The sequence below is a fragment of the Lissotriton vulgaris genome, chromosome 12, assembly GCF_964263255.1.
Source record: "Lissotriton vulgaris chromosome 12, aLisVul1.2, whole genome shotgun sequence".
Taxonomy (NCBI): Eukaryota; Metazoa; Chordata; class Amphibia; order Caudata; family Salamandridae; genus Lissotriton; species Lissotriton vulgaris.
The window spans coordinates 676882914-676909967 of record NC_141700.1 but is presented as its reverse complement, the minus strand read 5'-3'; the positions used below and the strand labels follow the sequence as shown (position 1 = coordinate 676909967).

At 47.1% G+C, this 27054-nt stretch overlaps 1 protein-coding gene across 14 annotated transcripts in view; it reads left to right on the top strand.

Moving 5' to 3' along the window:
• Positions 1–27054, top strand: part of GSE1 (Gse1 coiled-coil protein) — a 1074384-nt gene that overhangs the window by 898822 nt on the left and 148508 nt on the right. For 4 of the 14 annotated variants that reach the window (XM_086945876.1, XM_086945874.1, XM_086945873.1 and 1 more), the window contains exon 1: positions 9632–9727. The exons of the other annotated variants lie outside the window; for them this stretch is intronic. The gene's annotated coding sequence lies outside the window, so the exon portion shown is untranslated. Of the gene's footprint in view, positions 1–9631; positions 9728–27054 lie in introns of those variants that run through there. 14 annotated transcript variants of the gene reach the window in all.

The following is a 27054-nucleotide window of genomic DNA, read 5'->3' as shown; positions in this document are numbered from 1 at the left end:
CTAATAAAAAGGTGCTTTTCTGCTCTGTGTGCCTGCAGCCAAGCTCTGCTGCAATTACACGTCTCTCACCAAATACCTGTAATTGGAGAGAAAGCTCTGCAGGAAGTCCGTGCACTTTGCTTTGCTAATCCACTTAATTGCATCCTTTAAGGTGCTGATCCTCTCCTGTATGTCCAGGGAAGGTAGTGGTATTAACCACAGTCTCCTGTCTTTCCTTATACTCAGGGCCCTGAAATTATGTGGCAAAGGAAAACTAAGTCGTGGGGCAGGGTTGACTAAAGTATGCTTCAAATAAAGGCACATCATGTAAACTAATGTGGCACAGTTTGTAATAGTATTAAAAATTTTGTCATTTTTTTCACGTTGGTAGTTTCTGAGCAGAGGCGTCCACTAATTAGCACCGGGTTAACATCCAAATGCAGCATCAAACAACTTAAAGATGATCTGTAGACATTTGCATAGGGCCTTCCACTGACCAGCAACACAGATTGCTGCGACTTTAGTAACTTTTGATCCATTTGAGCTTCAAACAATTTTTTTGTTAGAATCTGTAGACTATGCACCATATTGAGCACTATGTGGCAAATTAAGCAAATTTGTAACTATGTGGAAAATGCTGCGGCAGCAGAATCTCATATTCGCAAAATCCTAGTGGCCCTCGTTATACTTAACTTTTTACTCATTTTAAGATAAGCATTTGCTATTTTATACATATATAATTTACATAATTTAAAAGATACAAGTCTTTATTCAACATATTTTGCTAATTTAGGCCTTGAAATGAATGAACACATAGCATTGTCCTTGGGTTGTAAAAGAGGAGCCGTAGATATTATCCAGTGGCTGAATTAAACAACATGTAACAGGAAACGTAGGTTAAGAGCCCCACTTCATCATTTGACTAAACTGACTGATCCTATGCAAATCACTTTACTTCACTGTGCATTATTTAGATGGTCAAAGAACACCTTGAAGAAATATAATTCAGGATTCTGGGCTCAGTTGCTTGGAATCTGCTACCTCTTGAGTTGTGCGCAGAGAGCAATGTTGCAATGTTCAGGAAAAAGCTTAAAACCTGGCTTTTTGCGCAGGACTAACTGTTGTTCATATTCCGACCAATGATGTTCATGCCAGGACATTCCATGGAGTAGCCGTGCACGCTATATCTGCTGTCATCATCGTGTGCGCTAGGTGAAAATGTCACCTGTGTATGCCTCACCGGCAACAATGTCATTTTATATACAACAATATTGACCACATACATAGTCTACATAACAAACTGACATCTCTCATTTTATTCATGGCGGTGGTTTTCGGGCATCAGGAAAGGGGAAAAGATCATGTTTAAAATGAATACTTTTAACAGATGTCAGTGCAGTATAATGTACTCTGTGAAATACATTTCAAGAAATAACCTATTTCTAATCTGAAAAAGTCTTTTTATTTTTAAATGATGTTTGCTGTATCATTTATATGCTAATTAGTGATGACTTGGCTTGTATTTTGGCCCTTTGAGACAAGACAAACCAGAGGCACAGCTCTCTATAAATTTGCTGGCTTGCCCAACTGTGCATCTTACTTGTGTTGAACCCTGTGATCTTCATGCTTCACAAAGATAACTGCATTGGGTGCATTAGCCCCTGTTTTGCCACTGATACATGCATTTCCCTTTTTTTCACATGTGCGCTCATTTCTCAGTTTCTGTGGGCTGTGCTACGTGGGGTTGTGTTGTTCACTCACATCGTTTTGTTTTTTGGCATCAACTGTCCTGCCACCAATGTCCACATTTTGGAAGCAGGAAGCGTATATTTTTCTGCCTATTCTTCCCTTTTCTCCTACTTCATTCTCTATGACATACAAGGAACATGTTATAGGTGAACCATGGCGATGGTCAGAGTATGTCCATTGTTCACTTACTGGAGGGTACGTATTACGCCTGCAGCTTCTGGTATTGCCTTGAGGTCTTTGGTGCTTCCGTACAGTAGGTGGAAGGTACGCATATGGTGTTTGAAACAGAAGTTTGTCCCTGCTGAAAAGAGTCTAAGGAGACACAGAGAAGGTGTAGGGAGCTTAGAAGAGAACAAGGACCACTGGATAAAGTAGGAGGAGAAAACAGAATGCGTTACCCTAAAGCACCAAAGAAAAGGCAAGGTAGAGACTTACTAACATGAAACAGTTGGGCTCGGCCAAGTGCTGGAGACACTGTCACTTTATCTTATGAACACTGCTGCACTGGCTACATCAGGAAATGTTTTACTTTCCCTCTCTTGGCATGGAGTTGTTTCAGAACAGGTGCCTAGGAGAGTTCCCTACCAAAGTAGGAAAGCTACCAAGCTCTGACCTTCAGACTGAGGGTAAGGGCGGGCTGCCAAGAAGATTGACAGGTCCCAGAGCCAATCCCAGGCCAATGGGAGTCTTAAAGAAGCAACGCTTTAATTTCGATGGGCTGGCCTGTTCAATTTTTTAAATTTGCTTTTTACATAGGTGTTAAGAGATGTGTATAAATAAACATGTCTTGTTGGAGAACACTTCACTTTGCATATGTTATCCTCATACCCGTCCATCATTAATGTGGGGCATTGTTCATTTGGTGCCTGGCATCATTCATGTCAGGCTGCCTGGCATCATTCACAGGACACTCCGGCATACTGCATTTGAGGCTCTCCAGTATTATTCAGTGGTCTCTCTTGCATCCTTCTGATACACTCAGTCATCGTTCCCTTGTTGTTCATTGGCACCATTATTTGACAGTCTACCATATGGTTCATTTGATTGTTTGTTTTTGCTATTGTTCCTTCATTGTGCTCCCATCGCAGCTTTTCCCGGAGGCCGCGGTAGGACATAACTGGTACTTGCTGAATCTATGGTCAGAGTGACTGAAATATGCCCATGCAGATCTTGGTTGTTTCAAGAACAAACACTTCACCAAGGGAGGTCTGAGAAGAGAGATGATAGTCTGTAGATACACCTTCCCCCTCAATCATATAACATCAAGGCATCGCAACCCTATGCACTAAACAAATGGTGTGACATGTTCAGGACTTTACCTATCAGGTTCCCATCTATTGTGTATTGGGTCCTTTGACACAAAAGGTGGGTATATGATAGTTGTAGTCTTGAACAGCTCACATCATTCCTGTAGCACATATGTTTGGGACACCATAGTGTTATTTGTACAGGGCAATGCTTGTACACTTCTTTACCAGGCCTCATTTGGAAAAGGAAACGTGTGTTTTAAACTCACAAAAGATATATAAATACAATTTTGGCTATACTGAGGTGCTACAAAAGTAACGTCCAGAAAAGGTGTGTGTGTGTGTGTGGGGAGAAAGACTGATGCAGCAGCTAAAGTGGAGAATAAACATATCAATGCGATCTACTTCAGCTGATTAAATGCAGTAAACAATGGAGAGCACAATTAAGGCCCAGCCTGTGTATCCTATAAGATCATGACTGCAGATGCCACTGTACCTTAATGCGTGCGTAGTGCTTTCTGATTGATGTATTCTCCATCTCTTTACTATTAGGCTTCTTGTAGGAGACAATATGCTCTACAAGATATTATGCACAGGGTCTTTTGGGTATAGTACTGGACTTTCCCTCAGAGCTGCTACTTGTGATTTCTGTATCCTTTCGAGGTAGGACGAAAACTTAAGCAACTCTTCTCAGGTCAGCTGTAGTCCTGCTTTAGTTTCACCGCTTCACGTGCGCAAAAAAAGTCAGAATAAAAAAATGTATACATTTATGTGTACAGAGGGGCTCTGGGTCAGTCAGCTCAATCCACCGGTGAATGCAACTGTCTAGCACATTCAGCTTCCAACCCACCAGCACTTACGCCTTGGGCATCGGGTCAGCCCACTTTAAGTCATTGTACGCGTGCATCTGCCTACAAAGAAAAGCTTTACTATGCCATTGCTTTTTTATTTCAATTATTCATCCTTTTTCTTGATTTAGTCATCTTTATGTGTCTTATTGATGACTCTAGATCACAGTGGTTCAAAAACGATATAAGAAACTTTTCCTGTGGTGTGCATTAAAACTAAAATAGAATTCCACAGCTGTTCGAAGCACACTTGCCTTTCAGGAAGCACCCCTACTGTTATATTAAAACTATGAGCAATACTTACTTTTCTTTACATTTAACATGGTAACTGTAATGACAGGACTGTCACATGTAGGTGTCGCGTTACTTTTTTTCTTTTCTTCTTTTGCATATGCTTACAATTTTTAAAAATAACAATTGCATGTTTACCACTGTCAGACATAATGGCTTTGATGATGCCTTTTATATAATCTGACACTTTGCAAATACCAATATGCAAAAAACAGAAATTACTTGCTTACACTTTCTTGACTTGTGGCAGCTATAGATCTTTTGAAGGTAGGCCATATACAACATATCACAACATATTGCATCTTCATACTGCACAGACAAAGGGTATTCGAGGAGTTGAGGATGAACCCTAGGTGGCGTGCGTGGTCCGTGGGTGTTGGAGCTGCTCCCAGTGTGGTCGGCCACCAGGAATCATCCCACGCAGAGGGAGTGGGGCCTAGGATGAGGACCTCCGTCTTGTCCGAGTTCAGTTGTAGGCGGCTGCTCCTCATCCACTTGGCGACGGCCTTCATCCCTTCGTGGAGGTTGGTTCTGGCGGTGTGCGGGTCCTTGGTGAGGGAGAGGAGGAGCTAGGTGTCATCGGCGTAGGAGATGATGTTCATGTCGTGTTGGCAGGCCACTTGTGCGATGGGCCCATGTAGACGTTGAACAGGGTCGGGCTGAGGGATGAGCCCTGCCGTACGCCGTAGATAATGTTGGTGGCTTCAAAGAGGAAGGACGTGGTCCAGTCCAGGGCCTTCTTCTGGGTACCGGCTTCTTGAAGGAGTGTTCTTAGTGTGCGATGGCAGACCGCGTCGAAGGTGGCTGACCGGTCCAGGAGGATGAGGGCTGAAGTGTTGACGTGCTGGCGCCTGATGTCATCTGTGGCGGCGATGAAGGCAGTCTCGGTGCTGTGGTTCCGTCTGAATCCAGACTGGGATGGGTCTAGGATGGTGTTGTCCTCGAGGTGGCGGGTCAGCTGCATGTTGGCGATTTTCTCAATGACCTTCACCGGGAAGGGGAGCAGGGAGATGGTCCGGAAGTTCTTGAGGTCTTTCGGGTCTGCCTTGGGATTCTTGAGGAGGGCGTTGATTTCGGCGTGCTTCCAGCATTCCGGGAATGTTGCTGTGTCGAAGGAGATGTTGATGATCTTCCGCAATTGCGGTGCGATGGTTGCGTCCGCTTTGTTGAAAACGTGGTGTGGGCAGGGGTCTGATGGAGATCCTGAGTGGATGGAGTTTATGACCTTGCGTGTCTCTTCGTCATTGATGTGGGACCAGGAGTTCAGCTGGTTGGTGCAAGTGGTGTCCGGGGTGTGGGTTGTAGTGGTCGGGGCTGATGAGAAGTTGAAGCCGTCATGGATGTTGGTGATTTTGCGATGGAAGAAGGTGGCAAGTGAGTCGCACAGGTCTTGCTAGGGCGGGATGTTGTTGGTGTTGGAGAGTTCCTTCACTATGTTAAGAAGTTCTTTGCTGTCGTGTGCGTTGTTGTCCAGTCTGGTTTTGAAGGACGATCTCTTGGCTGTTCTGATGAGGTGGTGATGTCTGCGAATGACGACCTTGTGGGCTGCGTGGCTGTCTGGTGCGTGGTCATGAAGCCATTTCTTCTCTAGCTTCCGGCATGTTCGTTTGGAGATCTGGCGTTCTTCGGCGAACCAGGCGGCTTTCTTGCTGGGGTGGTTGATGGAGGTTTTCTTGAACGGGGCGAATGTGTTGGCGCAGTTGTCGATCCACTATCTGAAGTTTCGGGCGGCGGCGTCTGTGTCGGTGGATGGGTTCTGGGTGAGGGTGGAGGTTAACTGGTCCTCAGTGATTTTTCTCCAGCAGCGGCGAGGCAGATGCTGGGTGTGGTGGTGCGTGGCTGGTTTCTTGAAGGTGAAGTGGATGCATCGGTGGTCAGTCCAGTGGAGTTCGGTGGTGTGGTTGAAGGCGATGTGGGAGTTTGTGGAGAAGACTGGGTTGAGCGTGTGGCCGGCGGCATGGGTGCGTTCAGTGATGAGTTGTCGGAGGCCGAGGTTGGCGATTAGGGCGGTGGAGTTGGCATTGTTGTTGTTCTCGAGGTGGAAGTTTAGGTCCCCGAGGAGGATGTAGTCCATGGAGACGAGTGAGTGGTTGCTGGCAAGGTAGGCGACGGAGTCGCTGAAGAGGATCTGGGGTCCGGGGGGTCTGTAGATGAATGTTCCTCTGAGGGTGGTGTTGGGGTCGGTGTGAATCCGGAAGTGGAGGTGTTCTGCAGAGTTGAGGGTGTCGTCTGCGAGGGTGTAGACCTGGAGGGTGGACTTGTGGACGATGGCTATTCCTCCTCCCATCCTGTTGGTGCGGTCTCTGTGGGCGATCTTGTAGCCGTCTGGGATGGCTATGGCGATGTCTGGTGACGATTAGTCGTTCCACCAGGTCTCTGTCAGGAAGGCAACGTCTGGGATGAGCAGGTCCCAGAGCTCAACAGCGTGTTTGCGTGCGGAGTGGGTGTTGAGGAGTATGCAGCGGAGGTGGTTGGGCCCAGTCCTTGCGGGTTTGGTGGTTCTGTCGCAGGTGAAGCTGCAGGAGTGGCAGGAGAAGGGCCCGTGGGTGCGTTTCGGGGAGGCCTGGAAGCAGCGGTGGTCTCGGCCGGTGTTGAGAGTGTGGAGGGTGTTGGCGTCGTAGCGCAGTCCGGCGGCGTGGAGGACGCAGGGTCTAGGGGTTCTGGCACTGGGCACGGTCCAGGAGCGGACAGGCTTGCCTTTGACACGCAATCGGTGCGTCCGCTGCGTGTCCAGGCAGTGGCGGCCATTTAAGGCGTGGAGGGTGGGAGGAACAGCTGGAAGGCAAGAGCGGGGCGGCGAGGGGGCGTGGCCGCGCGGAACAGCGGCAGGAAAACACAGATCACAGAAGCGAAGGATGGGGTGTGGGGGGGCGCAGGGGGCTACAACGGCAGGAAAAAAAATCAGGCAGAAGGTAGTAAGAGTACAATAGGAAAAACAGGCAGGAGGCAAAAATAGCTATCACAACAACCACAGTCCTGGGCACAGGAGGATCGAACCTGTACTTGGAGCAGCAGCAGTGGGGTGAGCGCGCACAGGTGGTGCTGTTCGGCGGCAGGGGAGCGACCCGGCCCTAAGCAGGGTCAGAGGTTACTTAAACTGGGAGCCTTGGCATAAATATGTCATGTCAAACTGAGAATCAGAAAAGGAAATAACAATAGAGATACCCTTGCGTTTCCAGCACTCCAGCACAGTCTAATGTGTGCTCAATTGACCAATTTAAACGCAGTGAATATGAAGGGAACAAAGTTACTTAATCTAAACAACGCGGGCATCCGCGGCAAAGCACTAGATTGGATCCTCGCCTTCCTCACCGGCCGAACCCAGTGAGTCACGCTCCCACCGTTCTCCTCAGAACCTATAGAGATCAGCTCCAGAGTTCATCAGGGCTCCTCACTGAGCATCACTTTCTTCAACATCTAGATGGCCCGCTTGCTGCCATCGTCAGAAACCATGGACTCAACAGTCTCCTATGTGGTTGACACCCAGCTGATTCTCTCCCTCACCGACGAACCTACAGACGCTAAGAGCAACTTTTCCCACAGGATAAGGGACGGCTGCCTCAAACCCAACTCTGGCAAAACCGAAGTCCTCATCCTGGGCACCACTCCATCCACCTGGGACGACTCCTGGTGGCCTACATTGCACCATGCACGCAACCTCAGCATCATCCTCGACCCCTTGCTCTCAATGACCCACCAAATCAATGCTGTCTTATTCTCCTGCTTTCATATGCTCTGCCTGCTTCAGAAGCTTCTCAAGTGGATCCCCACCGGGTCCAGGTGAACGGTCACCCAGGAGCCCGTCAGAAGCCAGCTCGACGATGGCAAACCAATCTATGCCGGCACCACCTTAAAACTCCAAAAGAAATTGCAGAGCATCCAGAAAGCCTCCACCAGACGTATCCTGGACATCTCCCGAAGCAGCCACATCTCCCAAAGCAGCCACATCTCCGTTCACCTAAGAGACCTTCACTGCCTCCTGATCAATATAAGAATCATCTTCAAGTTCCTCATGCACGCCTACAAAGCAATCCACAGCACCAGACCTTGCTGCAAAGACCTGGAACCCTCTACATCTCAGGCAATGACCTTCACTGCCTCAGTTGAAGAAGGACCTCAAGACCTGGCTCTTCGACTGAACTGCAGACCTCCCCCAGCACCATGAGACCGCAACAGATTAGCCGTGTTCTATAAAAACCCTGATTGATTGAACCTATGGGTTTCCTACAAATCCGACGTGGATCTGTTGCTCTTGTGCCTAAATGGGACACTCCTGCCTGAACCTTCTGCAGGATTATACTGCAACATATTAGTGGCATTAAACTTATAGCGGAGTAGCATTCCCCCCCCCCCCATCCCCCCACCCCACTACTTTGCCCCGGCACCTGCTGCTACTGTAACTGCTTACTTTTCAGCACATCATAAGTCGGATCTCTACCAAGAAATACGAAACAAGTCTTTTTTTTATAAACCTGAAAACGACAAGTATCGTAGTTTTAGAACTCAAAAAACAGCTCTTTCTTCCTTGAGTATGGAAAGGTCAAATGCTACATACAAAACGTATCTTGAGTTATAGCATAGTGTTTGTGCGAGCAGCATAAACAAAGTTCGAGAAGATAATTACATTGCCTGGAGAGAGACATAGCTGAGTAATGCACCTTTATAAAATGCTACAAACGCTTTCACGAAACAATGATTTAATCCGTGAACAAAACGCTCACAAAACACTGACCGACTATAATCTGCAGAGTGTCTGGTAAAGGCCTGTCCCAAAGTGAGATCGTGATAGGACCAAGCCACTTTCTCTTATATTACCTCGTTTACAAAGGCATTTCAGGACAGTCTTTCCCCAAACATCATAGGGGAAAAAGGGAGCTCCCAGAAAAAAACTCTGCTACATTCTTCGAAAACATAAAAAGTGCAGCACCACATTCTTCAAAAACATAAAGTGCAGCAGCACCCACGGTCATCTGTAGAAAACAGCTGCATTTCAGATGCGGCGGGTTGGACTGTACATCGGGGAACGACTTAAGCAAAATACTCATTGCACAAAATCTTTTCTTTGCACACTCTGACCTTTAACCCCCCTCCGGGCACAAACACACCGCACCCCCTCCACTTGACTCCTTATTGTTGGCGACCCTGGGACGAGTTCCTTTCCCAGAGGGTCGCATACGTCACTCAGACAAATAAACATCCCCGCCCTCGCTCTGTGACACTGGCTTCTGTTCTTCTAACCCTGTACACACAGCGCTCTGTCTCTTGGGGGCGGGGCTCTCCGCACCGGAAATATGGCTCCGTGGACCTCGGCCTCGCCCTCATTGGCTGGGGGCGTGGCTCCCAGACGACGAGGCCCCGCCCTCAGTGGCTGGGTTGTGCTTTTTCTCAGGAAGGCGTGGCTCTCGGGCGTTGGGGGGCGCGGTTTCCTGTGTTTGGAGGTGCGATTTCCGCGAGAGGGCGTGGCCTGCGAGCAGGTGTTTGTTCTGTTCGGCCAATGGAAGGCGGCGGATTCCTGGGGGCGGGGCTCTGGGGAGGCGGCTGGCGGCGCTCCGTCTGGAGCTTTGTGGAGGAGGAGGCGGAGGAGAGCGGCGAGGAGCTGGGGAGCCAAGCCAGGTGAGGGCGCCGAGCAGATTGGGGGGAGCGAGGGGGTCTTATTGATATTAGGGTGTGTTTGTGTGCAGCATCCAGCAAAACAAAGGGTAGCTCTGTTCAGGACCGACGGTCCAGGAATTGCTTTCTTTAAAGGAGAGTCCTCGGAGGAGCACCCTGACCTCCCTGCGGAAACCGAGCAACCCCCTGTGATCTGCACCCATTTCCGCTTTAAGGGAGTTGTACGCCTCCCTATGACACAGCGGAGAATCCGGGCCACATGTATTTGCAGAGAGGAACAGAAAATGTACGTTAAAAGTTGTGCTCGCGCTCCCCAACCAATGTTTACTCCGCCCATTCCTATTCAGACGAAGCCCCCTCTAGAGGAAGTATGTAGAAAGAGATGTACAGAGCTTGTATTTCGGTGTAAGTAGTGTCCATGCGAGGTATGAAATGCAACATACTCCTTATCAGGATGTATGTCGTCCCTGTGCTTCGAGGGTGTATTTACAAGAAAAGTCCTCCCTAGTGATTTACATGAACGCAGAGCCTCCCACGAGTGTTTGCCAAAGCAGGATAAACGCCCCATCCCCAATACAAATATTTGATCTTGTAATTATCCTACTACGTTAGTAAATAGAGACCCTCCATATGATCCATGTAGAAGTAGGCGCCCCCTCTCCCTCCTTCTGAGAAATGATGTAAAAGTGCCCCCCCCCCACCCAATCTGGGTGTGAATGTAGGCCTCTCCACAGGTGACGTAACAAGGGTGATATTGATTGAGTACATGGGCCTCATAACTTATGGTTGGGTGGTATGTAGTGTGCAGTGTTTCACTTATTTCCCTCCATTGTGTGTGCAACTATTCCTGCACTACAGATGGCCAAACCCGTGCCCCAGTATAGAGGTTGAAGTAAAACCTGCTTCCAGCAGATGTAGGTAGCAGTGGATCCCACCACTTCTGGTGTATGTGACTGTAGCTCTCACCCTATGGAATATGTGAAAGAGTGTGCATCACCCTTCTTAAAGGCTGCATGTCACATACATGCTCTGAAAGTGAGACTCCCAGGAGGTGGAGGCAAATTTACAGTGACTGCCTCTTCCTCAACTACAATGGTGGAGGAGGACATGTGAAGTTTGGAGTCCTCATCAAGTGTGCAGAGGGAGGTTGGGACCCTCCTTCTCCCAAGAATAAGTTCACTTCTTGAAATCACGCTGTTCAGCCCAGGTGAGTCAGTCATCACTCAGCAATGAATGGTACCTGGCAGTCTGCCCAGAGCAGTGTTCCATAGGGGAAGGGGTGTTTTAATAGATCAGCACAAAACATTTTAGGATGATGATGAAAATAGGGCATTTGCTCACCACCCATGTGAAATAGTGTGATGTGACAAGAGATTAAAGTGAGATGGGGCGCTTAACCCATCACTGCAGCCTTCAGATGTGGCCACAGGGCAATCCTCCAAGAATGAAGAACAGCTTGCACGGGGCAGGTGCCCGGACTCCGCCTGTTTACTGTCTGGAACACCTGGCTGCTGTTCCTCCCAACGTAAGGTGTGCACACAGGCCTTCCTCCTGTGTGCCTCGTATCACTGTAACAAACCCTTTTCCAGGAGCGCACTCTTTCTCTCTTTAGGGAAGGTATTTACCCACTGTACCACAGAATGGCAGAGATTAGAACCTACGTAACTGCATCTTCATTTTCAAGTACACAGAGGACTGGTTCACGATTGTTGGGTATTATTAGCGAATATGTGGATAGCCAGTACTTTAGGCTAGCACCATGACTGTTGTTTTAAACCCAAGCAGTGTGTTCTATTTGTTTCCCTACATTACGAGTTTTACACTAATATTTCTGAAACATGTGCTGCTTGACTTGTTCCCTAGCAGCGGACAATCCTGCTATGAATAAGCCCTCAAGATTACTTTTCGCCCACCCTGCACCCTCTAAAACACCTTTCTGGTTTCGCCGTAATTCATCTTTGTCAATAACAGGTTAAACAGAACCAACTGCAGCAAAGCTGTATATCTGACAACATTCTTACAGCCATATCTTCACCATGTCAGCTTGAATCTTAGAACTCTTTCAATAAAGTTTCCTTCAGCATAGCTCTACCTCGCACTGCACCATAGCTAGAACCTACCTATCTGTGCGTATCTCGAATGCATACTTCACAGTACATGCAGCGGACAACCCAACTGTACTCACATGGGGAAAGTCCGTTAACCCTCCTAGACACACACTGAACACTGTCCAAAGATCCATCTCTGCATCTACCTTAACTGCCACGTTAATGAGCGCAAAGCATATAATACGCCCATGTGCAACCAAATAACAGTACAAAAGTGACCAATTGAAAACTTAGAGTTGTAAAAGTGCCTTGATCAACAACAAAGTGCTAGAGCGTCATACAAAGGGTGAGTCAGTGCATGTTAATAGTGGATGTGGTTGCATACTGTGATGCAAGGTTTTGTTAAGTGTATTTATAAAGCACACTATCTCTCACAAGGGTAGGCTGGCACTATGCCACATCTCCAGCTTCTTGCAGAGTTCAAGCAGAGAGGAGGACTCTCTGATGTGAGACATTGGAGAGAAATTGATATTGGTTACTGGGTGGTTCTGTAATAAATATCTGTAGTAGTTTTTCCATCTCCATGAAAGCGTTTGCAGTTGGGACCTGAAATAGGTTATAATTATTCTTAGTAGGAAAAACGTGATCTGAGAGGTTTACATTATCTCCCAAAAATATTGTGAATGTGTGCTTGAGTCAGATCTTTTAGACAACACTGTCTTACGTGCGTCTAAAAAAAACCTCTAAGCCGTGTGGCCCTCTTTCCCCACCACCTCTGGTGCTCATAGCTACAAATCTTAATCTCTATTCGCTGTGCAATAGCACTTTTAAATAAAACTTTCTATTTAGTGACAAAGTCCTGTAGGTATGAAACCAGTGGTCTCATTGGCATTGCATGGTCAGGTGGTATCCGGTGCGGAAAATTTCGTATCACCCCCAGCTTGACAAAATGGCAAACAAATGTGTTCACAACACATATTTTTGCCATTTTGTCACCCCCCTCAGTGATGACACCCAGGGCGGCCCGCACCCCCTTCCGACACCACTGAGTGGTATGTAATAAAATCAGAAAGGTGGTTGCATAAGGCCATGCAGTTGAGGTTGTCGGAGCCGAGTGAGTGCAGTGAATAAGATAACACTTATTTATTTACCAGTTTTGATGAAGCTCAGAGCAGGTCTTCTTTGTCTAAGTGGTGTAAATCATTAAGGAAACACACAAATGGATAAAGACTGAAAAAACTTACATGTGTACAGAGTTATTTGAAAATAGTCCAGAGGACAAATATGTATATTGGTAATATAATAGGAAGGTGAATAATTATAGTGAGTTATATACCTAGGGATTCATAGCACAGCTTTTATGTAATAGTTATTCGCGGTTGCTTTATCGTTCGGTGTCAAGCCACTGTGGATTGTTTTCCTTCATGAAGTGTAGAGGGTGGGGGCTTTCTTTGTAGCAAGTGGTAGAGGGTTCCAGAGTGTTGAGGTGCACTGTTTGTGTCAGTATCATGCATGTTAAGCGAAATACGGTATACAACTGTTACAACGCATCTTTTAGCACGCAATACCATTACCACGCATCTATTACAACGCATAGCGCTTTGGGGCGAACTGACTTAGGGAATGGCTAGTGAATAGGTTAATTTACTATCCAATAACCTTCCCTAGTGTCCACGGGGACTGGAGTTGGAATAGTAAATTAAACTATTCACTATCCAGTACCCAAAGCACTATGCGTTGTAAAGGTATTGCGTTGTAAAAATTGCGTGGTAATGGTATGCGTTGTAAAAGTTCGCGTTTTAACGTCAGACATATGCGAAATACGTGTATCTAAAAGGGCAGAGTTGGAGGCTAGGTGGAGTAGGAAGGGTGGCTCTAATGCAGCAGAATCTAGTAGTCCGTATCAGAAAAGGTGTGACTGTCAGGTAAGTGGTTGCATTTTAAGAGGGAGCATTGATGTGGCTAGGGAGTCAAAGGACCTACAGTCCAGTAGGGGGTATTCCACTGAAGTGTTGCAAGATATGTGGATGGTGCAACAGTGAGGTTGTGCGCAACATTGGGAACAGTAAGGAAAGGGGTGAAGGTTACCGTAGCATAGAGGTCCGGTTTGGGAGAGGTTAGGAAGAACTGCATGACAAGTAGGGCTGTTGAGGCCGACACATCTACTTGAGCACTAAGATATTGAGCTTGGCCTAGATTGATGGTGGAAGGGGAACTGATGTCAAACTGAAGAGCACAAGGGTTTGAAAGCTGATGACTTTATGGAGAGAAGTCATATTTTTGGAGACTGAAAAGGCTATTATGGTTGCCGGCTATAATGAGTATGTGATAAAAAGAGGCATCGAGGGAATGGCTGTAAACATCATGAATAACATGACATCTAATTGTGGGTAGTGTTTCTATAAAAAGGCAGATTTCTTTCAACGAAATAAGCCGATTTTCACTAAATTGACCTCTACGCTTGGTCATGCAGTAGTCCCTGGTTCACATCCAGATCCCCGCTTTTTAGGCAAATACACAGTTGGCTCGATAGTTGATTATTTGAAACATCTCACTGGGAGCCAATTCCATTTGGAGTAGATTACCTTCACCCTACCCTTTTACGCAGACTCCGACCACGCCAGTCGTGCCTTGTTTACCTTTTCCAACACTGCATCAATCCATGACTTAACTACACCAAGCCACCCATCTGACTGACATCAGAGGCCTGGGTAGCATGCCTCATGGTAGTGGGGTTCCACTTTCCAGAATAGTTGTGTAGTGTACCTTTGTGTAGGATAGTGGAGGCACATGGTGTAGTTTAGGGGTGATTACCCCCTTGGGGAGATGATGTGATGCATTTTAGAAATAGTAGGGTCTGTAACTTAGTAAAAGCCTATAGTTTACATTCCATAATGTGGGTTGAGGTCCATTTATAGAGCCAGGTGAAATAGTCTTGTCACATAGGGATGTGAAACAAACAGATGTGCTGTGCACTGACTATTGCACCACCCCCATGAATCTTACGCGCTTCTCAGTGCTGGTCTTCAACAGGAGACCGGTGGGGCTGTCCATGGTGCGGTGAGACCTAAAGGAACTTTAAGGTGTCCCTCGTCCAGTTGTAACACATACTAGGGAACAGTTCCAGATGAAAAGTTCTCTGGCCTATGGTCAACAAGCACCCATCCACCCCATTTTCTATGCACAGCAGTATCGTTGAGCAAGTGGAGGGTTGCTGGAGCTTATGGAGTTCATCACGGTCCCTGAATAGGCATGCAGGAGTGTAGTGCCCAATTTGGCCTATAGGGTCACTGGAATTATGAGATTCTTTAGTGTTTTCTGCACATTGATGTATGTGCCGCTTAATCCACTGTCTGGTGCATAATCTGCAGATTTTAATTTAAAAAAATGGTTTCTAGCTCAAATGGATCAAAAGTTACTAAAATCACAGCAACTTGTGTTGCCGCACCGTGGAAGGCACTTAACAAAGGCTGATTAGTCTCCTTTCCATTGCTTATGGGTATGTTTAGGTGTTAAATCAGTAATAATGAGGTGAAATCTTTGCCCACGCAGTGTTTATCATGAATAAAAAGGACAAAATAGTGACGTGATACTATCACAAAATGTGCCACATTATGCCACACTTAGTAATTTTGGTGCATTTTATAGTCGCCCTTCCACATAGTTTGGCCCACCTCTGCTGCTGGATTCCAGTAGCCTTTCATAGAATACAGCGCCTGGCCGCTGACACCAGCTCCAAGGGAGAGCAACCCCAGGACTTAACTGTAATGCTTCAGCAGCTGTCTGAGCAGAAACGTGTTAAGGAATGGGCACAGTGGGCGCTTGCCCAGGTCCCCAACCCTTAAGAAGGGCCCGCTGAGAGAACAAGCACTGTTCTGCATCTTGCCCTGATGACTTTGAGTAATTCTTCAACAAATTGTTTTAACCCCGTTTCCTGCTTCGAACGTTCAGCGCCAGTGCTGAACGTTCGAAGAAATGGGTGCAGCGCGTCGGCCGTTGGACGTGCGCAGCACCAGGGAGGTAGCTCGCGCGACGGCAGCAGCGAACGGGTTAAATACCGTTTCCCTTCATTTATTTTCAGTGTGGGTGATGTGTGAGAGTCTACTACAGACACTTTGCATAGAAATACTGTTGCTGTTTTGTGCAACGTCCATAAAAAATGTCTTTTACGGCAAACCTGCACTTCACATGGGACAAATAGGAAGGTGTCACAGAGATTATTTGCAATAATATCGTTGTCCTGCTGCTCGGTTACAATATTGAAAAGACACATCACTATGCCTGGAAATTAGATGTAAACACATTTGAAATTTGCACCAATGCGTCTGTGCGCTGTCAGTGGCCACAAAAGAGCTGACATTGGGTCATAAAATCAGAGTTGTTCCCAACAGGGGCTCCCAAACTATGTTTGCCCCAGGGCCCCCAAAATCCTTAAGATATCCCTTTATCTGAGAACAGCTAGAGGGAGTAAAACACCAATGATGGTCTGTGATATCCCAAAGCCTCTGAGCATCGTCTCCATTTTCCCACAGCTACACATTAAATAATACATTTCAAACTCTGCTTAGGCAGTGTTTTTTAGTAGCAGTTTCTTTCCTTGTGCCCCGCCACGTAATAAAGAACACACAGGACTTTAAAGTGAAAAGTGGTGTTTTACCATTCCTATACATTTATTCCACGTTTGTGTTACGCCTCTCTGACTTAAATCTTACTGCAGCCAAGAAGCGTAGTTTGTTTGATGGTTTGGAGGAGGAAGGCTGGGTGGGCCGAATAGAATCTATTGGGAAACATATTCGAATAAAGATTTGACAACTTAAAGGCCTGCCTGTCACTGCACCATTGCTGAAAATGGCTCGCTACCACTTTGGGGAGGACACCTGTTTGAGTGTTTTATTGACGTGTCTGTCAAATTTTAAAGGACACATTTTATCAGAGTTTTAGTTTTATGTTGAACATGTGCACAGCTGAGCCCTGCTCCAAAGTTGAGTGCTGTATGTGTTTTAACTGCAGGTTTTAGATTTAATGTGTAATGGCTAATGTATTGCAATCTGTACATATTCGAAGGAATTTTGAGTCTGCCTTCTTTAGCCATTGGCTTCTTTTACTTCGTAATCTTCTGCCATTGGCTTGAGACAGTGTCACTCACATGTTGGATGAGCCCCCTTTAGTCTCACTATAGTTTCTATTAGCTGTTTTAAGTGTAGCCTTCTGCTCCCATTGGAAAGCATGGGGGTCTATTTAGCCTCTACCAAGCACACGTGATCCCACATTTAATTGTTTCTCATTCATGCATCGGTTAGCAGCCCTTTAAAAAAATTATTTGCCTTATAGAAGACATTTGTACTCATTGCTTCCATCAGTACTCGCCATTTCTTGTTACCATAGCTTTGGCTGTTAGTTTGGACCATTTGACAAGAAAGAGCTGAAAATTATGACGAATGTGAAAGACAAACTTGTATCTCCCCTTTACCGCACACACACACACTTCTCACAATAACTCTAAAAGTTGAGGTTTCAGAATGAAAACAACTTGGGAATGAAGTGGTGTCCTGTTTTAGGGTAAGGTTGATGAGAAGACCCAACGTTCTTGAGAAAGACAGGCACTTAGTTTCTTCTAAAGCTCAATTGACAACAGGCACTTTACATAATCAAAAGATGATACAGCAGCCCGAGGTTGGATCAATTATCAGTGTTCAAAATACAACAATTCGTAGATGTATTTCTTTTTGGCTAATATACAGTGTGGAGCTTAAAATGTGGAATTTACTCCTTGAGGGTGCATTACTATAGGAACCATGGCAATAAAAGTAAGCTCGACCTGACCCCAAATACTGCCAAATATGAATGAGGCTTGATTCATTCAGATAGGGCAGAGATACCAGGCTTGGATTTGTTCTTGGTGTATGGCACAGCGGGCGCTGAATTTCTGTTATGTGCTTTTTCAGGGACTGGTCAGAGGTTATTGTGATTGTGTTTTGCGTAAAAGTATCATTTTGCCATTCTGCTTTCGAATATTGGCAAATATTGTGGTTTTTTTTTTTTGTTGCTGTCTACTTGATCTTTGCTCAGGTTCTCCAAATTGTAATAATGTTGGGTTTCATTGGCTATGTGGTACAATACTGTCTTTGTATTAAATAAGAAATGTGGTGAGCATTTGAAGAATGGCCAAGTTGGACTTTGTTGGTATGAAGAGAGAGAGAGAGGGGTGAACTGGTGTGCCAGAGGCTTGGCGGAAGAGAGGAGTTCTTGTATGCTTGTGGATTTGAAGGACGCCTCACATTGGTAGACCCTTTAGTGCAAGGAGTTTCAAGTGAGGTGTCCGTCGCCACCATCAGCAGTACAAGGTGGAAGGCCAGACTTCTCTGCAAGGTTGCTTGTACATTGGGTGATCTGAGCAGTTGTGTCTGCTTGCCTCTGTGAAAGTAAAGTAGGGTGCCCCCCTCTGTGGGGCACCTCTCTGTGCACCTTTGTTAATGCCTGTGAGATGAACAATGTCATATGGCCTCGCCTTTGGCAAATCCTGTCTCGTTACGACACCCATATTGTTTATACCTAGAGCTCTGTATCTCAAGTCGGTGAGTAAAAACTTTGTTTTCTGTGCCAATCCTCAAATTAAGTATTAAAACGAGTCGGCGTTTGGGCTTATTTAGTACAGGGGCGAGAACTTGTTCAGTAGCAGTATATCCCTTCATGGACTACGCACAAGCAGCTTGCTCACAATTCTCCTGCAGCCTGTGTTTGCATATGTTACCTGCTTTATGCAAACTTTCACTTGGCCAACAAAGCTCCAAACATTACACGTTGTAAATCTGCTGGGCCATGAGTTGGTATGCAAACTAGTGTACCATGGTGCGAAATATATAGAGGTTCCTGAACATGCTTTCTGTGCAAATGTGCTTCTCTGTAGTGGGCATGTACACATTTGGCACAGTGTGTGGACCACTAATCATATAAGCCCAGAGCCAGTCCAGGATTTTTTGCTTCATCTGGATGGCACGAGTCTAGTCTTCTGAATGAAAAAATACCTGTCCTGGGAAAGATTCTTGTACAAAGTCATCAGAGGGTCGAAACAGGTCGAACGCACTGGATCAATATCGTCTTAAGTTGTTGGTTGTAGGACGCTTGATTTTTAGATGCTTAGTTTGAGATTTCTAAACTTTGGTGACCATGGCCAGTGTGTAGAGTCTGTTGTTAGTATGTTTAAGCAATGCTTTATATTGCCTAATAATTTATAAACCTGTCCTAATTTACGGGTATATGGTGGCTGGTGTGATTCCTTCTTACAGTATCCCATCAATTTTATGAGACGAATAGGCGGCCACGGGTAATATAGGATAATCTTATAGTCCTGCCTTTTTGTTCCTCGTCCGCTTCACATTTGCTGCTTCGCAACTTGGGGAAGGCCAAGTAAAGGAAACCATAGAAAGAAATGTGGGTTCTTGTATCTGATTACATTCTGTGGCTGACTCTGCCTGCATAGCTCCCCCCCCAGATCAAGGGATCCAAAAGGTGTGCAGAGATAATAACGTTCATCAAAGGAACCTGCAAGTGAATGATGTCACAGTGTCTCAGACCTCACCAAACAGAGCTTCACCATAGAATGATCATTGTTGGCAATTTATTAGGGATGCTGGACTGGGTGAAGAGGACCCTACTTCATCCCGTTCCCAAGCGTCCCTTTTAAGAGCATCTTACAAACAGATTGGGGTAGTGTGGTGTATTTGTTATTACACATTGTCAGTGGCTCACTCATGTCCGTGTTTACTTATGCCTGGCGTTCCAGTTCTGGGATGGATCGATGATCGGGGACTCAACTGTGACTTCTCTCGGTTGCAATTGATTTCTCGAGCTGACCGATCTGTCCAGGTCTTGGGCAATCTTCAAGGATAATAAATTACCTCCTTTATTACTCTAAATCCTCTGGTGCCTTCTTTCTTCACATATTGGCGAGGAGCGGAGGCCCACCCCACACTCTTGCCCACCGGCAGGACTGACTTGGTGTTTCCTCCTTCAGCATTTATCCGGCTGCCTTTTCCTACTGTTGGTGTAGTCTGCTTTTAACTCAATTTTCGAAACGGATATGTTATGCCTTTCTGGATTCCATTAGCATTGTTGCTGCTGTGAATTTTTCAGAAAATATTTTCAGTCTGGAAGGGTCTCCAAAGGAAATTGTGACAGATGATGGCCCACGTGTGCATTTCCCAAAAAGCATATCAAACACCTGATAGTTTCCTTGTACTCCGCTTCATTTAAGGGTCTGGTGGAAAGGGCCAACCAAGCTTTGAAGGGAGGTATACAAACTTCAGTCACTTCAGGAGCGGGTGTAGCTAGGGTTTTGAAGGCCTAAGTGTGGAGTTACAATGTTGCACCATCTGGTTGGCTGGAAAGTAAGTGGAACAAAGGCATGAACAAGAATGTTTGAAATTGTGATGAATAAATGTTCAACGTGGCTGGAAAACAGTCAGCAGTGAAGAAATATTTTGCTCAAAAGCACAATATGAAAGAGGTACTTGTTAGAACCAGTGATTGGGTTTAGATAAGCAGTTATGGTGAAGAAAGGTGAGTCCAGATGTTCATTGTCGGTTCAAGTGGTGAAAGCCAGTTAAGGGGCGGAGTTGTGGGATGGTGGAACAGAAGACAGTTGTTCATGCTCACCACCCAGTAAGCTGTCTCAATCAAAGAAACATTGGTGAGTCAGGTGTAGATTAGGCAATTGGCTGGACACAACAGTAAGTGAAAGTGTTCGGGAAACACGCATTAGTGCAGATCTTAAGCAAGGATCTAGTGTGGCAGTGGGTAAAGATAAGTGACACCACTGTGGTCAATCCTGTTCATTGCACTACTCGTGTGATTAGGCCGGGTCTGGTGGCTCAGTGGACTAATGTGTCTACTGCAGGGGCTTGTGTTTGACCTCATGGTCACAGGTTCAAATCCCGACGGGTCCACTCAGCTTTTCATCCATCTGAGGTCGATAAAATGAGTACCATTGAGTTGGGTAACAACAAACATCTGTTATTCAGCGCCAAGATGCCCCTTTAGGGGTGAACGTGCACCTTACAAATACATATATATATAGTTCTTTGTGGGGGGTGTTGTAGTGTATTTATTATTACACATTGTCAGAGGTACGCTTGCGTCTGTGTTTACTTATGCCTTCTGTACCTTTTCTGGAATGGATGGGTGATCGGGGTCTCAAAGGTGACTTCTTTCAGCTGCAGTTGGGTTCCCGAGCTGACCGGTCTGTCCTGGTCGTGGGCAATCTTCGAGGTAAATAAATTACCTCTTTAATACTTTAAATTCTCAGGGGCCTTCCTTCTTCACCAGAAGATTGGCCTCTGTGTGTTTTTCATTCTTCATGACCAACATCTGAGCCAGGGACATTCACAAACTGTGGTGCTGAGGCAAGGGGGTTCCTGTTACAAGGGCCAACCTTAGATGAAGTTAAAACACTTAAGTGATAATTTGCCAACTCTTACGTCGCAATTCCTGGTCACTGTAGCTAATTTCTAAGCGTTGAAGTGTCATTGGCTGTTGAACCGGCGGGGTGCATAATTTACAGGAACATGATTGGTCCATCACTAGGCACCTTTATCCACTGAGCAATCTCCCCTGACTTGCGGCCACCGTGGCTGTAATTGGTTGACAAGGGGGGCTGGCGTCGCCAGAAGTGTTCCAATGAGACTGATTAGACAGAACGTGGCCTCCGAATGTAAACAGAGAGGCCTTTCACTCCAGTGTGCTTGAAACAAACGCAGCCCTTGTTAACATCTGAAATGGCCGGAGACAATGGCGGGGAATCGCGGTGCGGCCCGGAGACAAAGGGGCCGGACGGGCCGGCGAGGGAGGCCCCATATGTCAGCAGGGACGAGGCCTAATTGCAGGGCTTGGCGGATGGGCCTGACAGGGGCGGCGTCGTGAGGAGGGAGGGGCGTGTGGGGGCTGCTGGGGTGCACATAGCTGCAGAGGGCAGAGCAGGGCGGTCTGTGAAGGACTGCCCGTGCAGAGAGGAGCACCCATAGACACCCCCCTCCCTCCCCCGCCTTATGCTGTGTAATATGTGGTAAACTATTCTATTAGTATGTTACTTTAAGGAATGTTGTAAATAGTAATGTTCTGTGTTGAGAATGCCATGCTGTAGAATGTTTAAGTAGGCCTGCCTCATTTGAAGACTGGCTGTGTAGCTGTCAGCAACTGGTCGTGGGTCCTATTCACGAATAAACTCACTTATTCATGTGGAAACCTTGTTCCTGAATTATTTGAATGAGGACATACTACATACATGCTGCTCGGCAGTCATGCACTCACCAGCACTCTAAGGGCCTCACGCTCCACAGACCGCCCCTGACTCACTGCTTCAATGCAGAGAGCAGCACAGAGACCCCCCCCCCCCCCCCCAAATATGCTCCTCGGACGGCAGCCATGCCCTCGCCAGCACCCTTAGGGCCTCGGTTTTACTGCACGGCTATCTCCATCCAAAGACCGCCACTAACTACCCTATCTGAGCATGGCTTCTAGGCACATAACAGCACTAGTGGCGGTCTGTGGAGCGTGACTTGCAGTAAAACCGAGGCCCCGAGGGTGCCGCCGAGTGCCTGACTGCTGTGCACGGATGAGCACTGGGCGCGGATTTATCAGCTCTGCGCATAAAAGTCATGCTCGCATAGGTTTTGGGGGGGTGGAGGGGGGGGGGGGGGGTTGCGATGCCAGTGGGAGCACGGATGCCATCCACAGAGGGCAGGGGGTGGCATGTGTGCTATAGATCCCATCGCACAGCAGGAGAGCCCGGGTGGTCTGTACAAGGTGGCAGCCAGGCACAAAAGACGAATACACTGGTATTGTAGTCTTGGGGCAACGGGTGCCCTGGAGATGGTATTGCTCAAAAGGCAGGGGGCAGGAAATGAGCGGTTGGTGCATGGTGGCACCGTGCAGGAACTCTCGGAGGGCCTTGGGTGAGGGCACGGATGCCGCGGACCTGTTGCTGGAATTGTCATGAGTAAGAATGCTGGCAAGCCCAGTGGTAGGGCGGGAAGGTGTGTGGGTGTTGCCAGCCGTGCAGAAGATGCAAGTGAAGGCAAAGGCGCCCGGCGCAGAGCACCGAGGGCAAGGCCCAGGGTGCAGGGGTGCCTGGAAGGGCAGGCGGAGAACCAGGGAGGCCGTGTTTGCGGACTCCCTCCCGGCTGCCATGCTTTTGAAGGACGGTCGTCCTCACGGTGTGGCGGGAGCACCGCCGCCCCTCCCCCTCTCTAGACTTGCTAGGGCATCGCTTCCAGGCACACACAGGGCAAGAAAGATGGCCGCCGGGCAAGGAGCGCAGGCCGGTCGTAGCAGTTGCGGCATTACATGCACTTGAGGGGGAGGATGTGTGTGTGTGGGGGGGGGGGGGGGTTCTAGTCCGAGGGCACGAGAGGACAGTGCAGGGAGGGTACGGGACATTTCATCAGAAGCAGCTCCTAGACTGAGGTCGGGCCGGGCACTTTCACAGAGAGGGGACGGGCGGCGGTTTCACACACACAGCAGACTTCGAGGGAGACCTGTCCGCACACCCCCACCCCTCCACCCGACTCTTGTCAGTGAACCCTCTCAAGAAAGTGGCTGAGCATGGGCAGGAAACGTGCAGAGGGCAGATAAGAGCTGGCTTGGACAAAGAAGGCTCGGCCGGTCCCAGGGCGGCGAGAGGGCGCACTGATAGGGAAGTGGTGGCGCGAATGTGCGCGTTACCACCGAGATTACAATGCACGGCCCCACACGTGTTTGCACAAGGCAAGGGGGGGGGGGGGTTAGAGACCGACATGTCGCCTCTCCTGCGCCAGAGCGGTGGGACTCGAACCATAAATACAACCAATAGGATAATGTAACAAAAACAAACAGAAGGCCTCACATTGTACACTCATCAAAGCTCCCGGTTACACATTGTATGGAACTGAGAAATCATGTAGCGATTGGATAACTGGGAGGCCATTTTGTTATTAATGGGTGGAAGAGTTTGTCTCATACGGTAGGGCCCGTATGAGACAGTTGTTGGGGGTGAGAAACCTTGTAGTGAATTCACAGCAGTGTTAAAGCTGGAGGCAGCACAAAGTCCTGACAACCAGCGCCGTAGCGCCAGCCGATACATCTCATTTTCTTAGGCGCGCTCTGCCTCGGGCGTGGTGGGGAATGGCCAGGATTGTAGGCCTCTTCGAAATGGTTGTCAATTCTTCTGGCTGGACTCAAGTTCCAGAGCTTGGCAGTCTGGAGTAAGAAGGTGCTCCGCAGGTGCGGGCCTTCCTGACGGAAGGGCTGGTGGAGGAGGCCTAGAACAGAGTGACCTAGTGTCGCGGCAGGTGTGGAAGTTGCATTGAAGGAAGAGTGGCCCTTACCATGGATCCACGGAAGACCTTTTTAGGCCCAGCAAGGTCAGTACTGATACATCCCTGGGTTCAGCAGTCCTGGCTGGCACCGTTTTCTTTGGAGACGTTTTTAAGGCCCCTCTTTACATTCATTGTAAGCTGTTCCTTTGACAACAAGTCTTCCCTATGCGGCTTCCTAACCATCGATGAATGCAGACACGTGTCGCCAGCGCAGCCATGCTGCTGTCCGACTCTTTATACATTAGCATGAAGTTGTGTCTCGAACCCTGGGGTTCATTTTTATTGCCAGAATCTCAAGCACCCATATAAAATAAGGGGACTTACAGCAGGCCACCTTTTATAACTCTCCCTCCTTCCAACACTTTCTCCAAATCTGATTTTTTACGTAAACAAATTGATTAATGACCCTTTATAAGGTCAAAGCAAAGAAGAAATATTTTTGGTCCCAAAAGCACACATTGCCATAGTTGTCTTTGACACAAAAAGGTACTACCTTTTGTGCGGATGTGCTCCCTGTGAAAGAGCAGGGTGCTGTCACTCCAGGTGAAGTAGCCAATGGTTACAGTGGGCTGAATCTTTGCCCAGTGCTGTGTGCTGTAGTGGGCAGATTTAAAATGTGAATGACTCGGCAACAGACCAATGGATGAAGAGGGCTGGCTAACATTCCAAAGGAGCTGGGGGCAAGCGTGTCTTAATCGAGGCATGGTCTCAGAACTGCAGCTGAGGGCAGAGTTGCGGTTTGGGGGTAAGTATGGGCCACACAGCTGAGCTCGGAGGGCGCCTCGTAGAGTGTCTGTCTTAGGCACATTTTATTTATTTATAAAGTTTTATATAGTGCGAACATGACCCAAGAGGGTATCTGAGTGCTTTGCAAATATTCAGGGACAAAAGAGAGGGAGACAAGTAGGACAGAACAACAATAACAAGAATATGCAATATACAGGAGTTCACAGGAGGACCAATATATTGCAAGGCCGAAAAGTCAATATACAAGAACCTATAGATTCAATAACAAATAAGGGTGTGGAAAACAATAACTTTGGAAAGAATCAGGATGTATCTGCATCAATCCTGGAGAAGAAGCCCGTATAAGGGGGAAAAACAAGTGTGAAGAAGAAGCTCCATAACCAGGTCCGAGGGTGGTGTAGGTACATTTCAAGTTCAAAAGTATTCATCAGTAAAGTTTTCACTTCTTTTTTGAAAGACGCCGTTGAGGGATTCACTCTGGTTTCCGGGGGGGCAAGAGTTACAGATTCTCAGGGCAATACCAGAGAAGGCTCGGTTATACGTTTTCTTTCTTTGGAATGTTTGTGGTTTCAGCAGCAAGGTTTCTGAAGAAGCAATCTTCCCCCACCCCCGCTCCCAACGGCCCTGATATTGCCCCCAGTTTCATCATGGGCGCTCTGAATGTGAAAGATCCCGTCTGTGTTGCATAATATAAGAGAGGTAGGCGCTGAGCACCGGGCTTACATTACCAGCTGCGAAGGCTTTGATAAGGAGCTTATCGCTTTTAAGAATTGTACGCCCTCCAAGATTTGGTAACGGATTAAAATAGTTACTTGGTTCCACGAGATGCTCTTTCGAGTGATTCTGAAGTGCGTGCGTGTGTGTGTTTGGGGGGTGGTGGTGGTGAATGAGGTGTCGCTAGCACCGGGTACCGCAGTGATGCTGGCAGGCACCTGTACTGGCAAGTGAGGGGCCATCTGAAGTCTTTTGAAGGGGGAGGGGGCAGTAGGAGGTTTCTGAGCAGGGGTTCTTAAGAGAAAGGGCCACAAACAAGCACAATAGCTTGTAAAAACAAACAGCGTCTAGTTGAAAGCCGTCTTGAACACCCACATACATCTCCCCAGAAGATCACATGCTAACCAGCTGTCCCTCTTTTATGCCATTCACTGCTGATTTTTTAAAGAACATTTTTATTCGGAGGTCGCCCATGCTTTGAGGCAACATGCTCGAAGTTAACCCTGACCACTCGCACCTCACTGGACGGATAATGTCGGCGTGACCCTTTGTTTATACGGCTCGCTATTTTCCTTTTAAAAAGGAGTAATGAAACATACTGTCCATTCCAGGTAACTTGTGAAGTATTTTGCAAGTGTGCTTACACAGCTAGGAGATGTTTCGTCACTGCATAAACTGGCATGTCTTAAAGCGGGATGAAAGTGGGGACCACCAATCACCACACTGGGTCAAGTAAGTGAGAATGAACGCGCACTGCCTTTGACTACGGAATGCTAGTAAGTGTCACTGTGCAAAACCGAACCCAACATCCACCATTAAGACTTAACACTTCCGGGGCACTGCACGCCAGACACAGCTCTGTTGTGGTTTGTGACCCCACGATCTTTGGCCTCTGTATTTTGATACGGTAAAATAATATAGAATGTATTCTACAATTTCAATGATTACACTGACACTTATAGCTTCGAGATGTTTCTACTATGCTGGGTGGTAGTATTTATATATTTTTATTAACGGTGCCTCAATTTTGAAGTGTACCGCCAGTACTTTTAAGCACTCTCAATCTAGAACCACAAACTGGGAGTCTATAAATCCCGAGTGCATATCTTCCGGTATCGGGAATATTGCGAAATGGAGAATCTATTCTGAAATCTTCAAGTAGTTCATAGTAAAGTCTTTTTGGATAATTAGGGTTGTTGTCCTGTACACGCCAATGGCACCAGTTGGAGATGTTTTATGGGAAGCCAGTCTTCTGGCTTACTGTTCCGTTTCATGCCTGCTCAACCCTACCACTCCTTCTGCAATAACCAAGGGATATGCCATCAGAGGGTCAAGACTTTTATATTGATAGACCGCTGTATTTACTGAAGTCCAAGAAGGGAGACGATTAAGCACAGTTGTTTGATGAGTCGGAATATTGTGCTGTATATCAGTAAATTTTCTGTTTGTAGGAAGTACAAGTCAGGTTTTA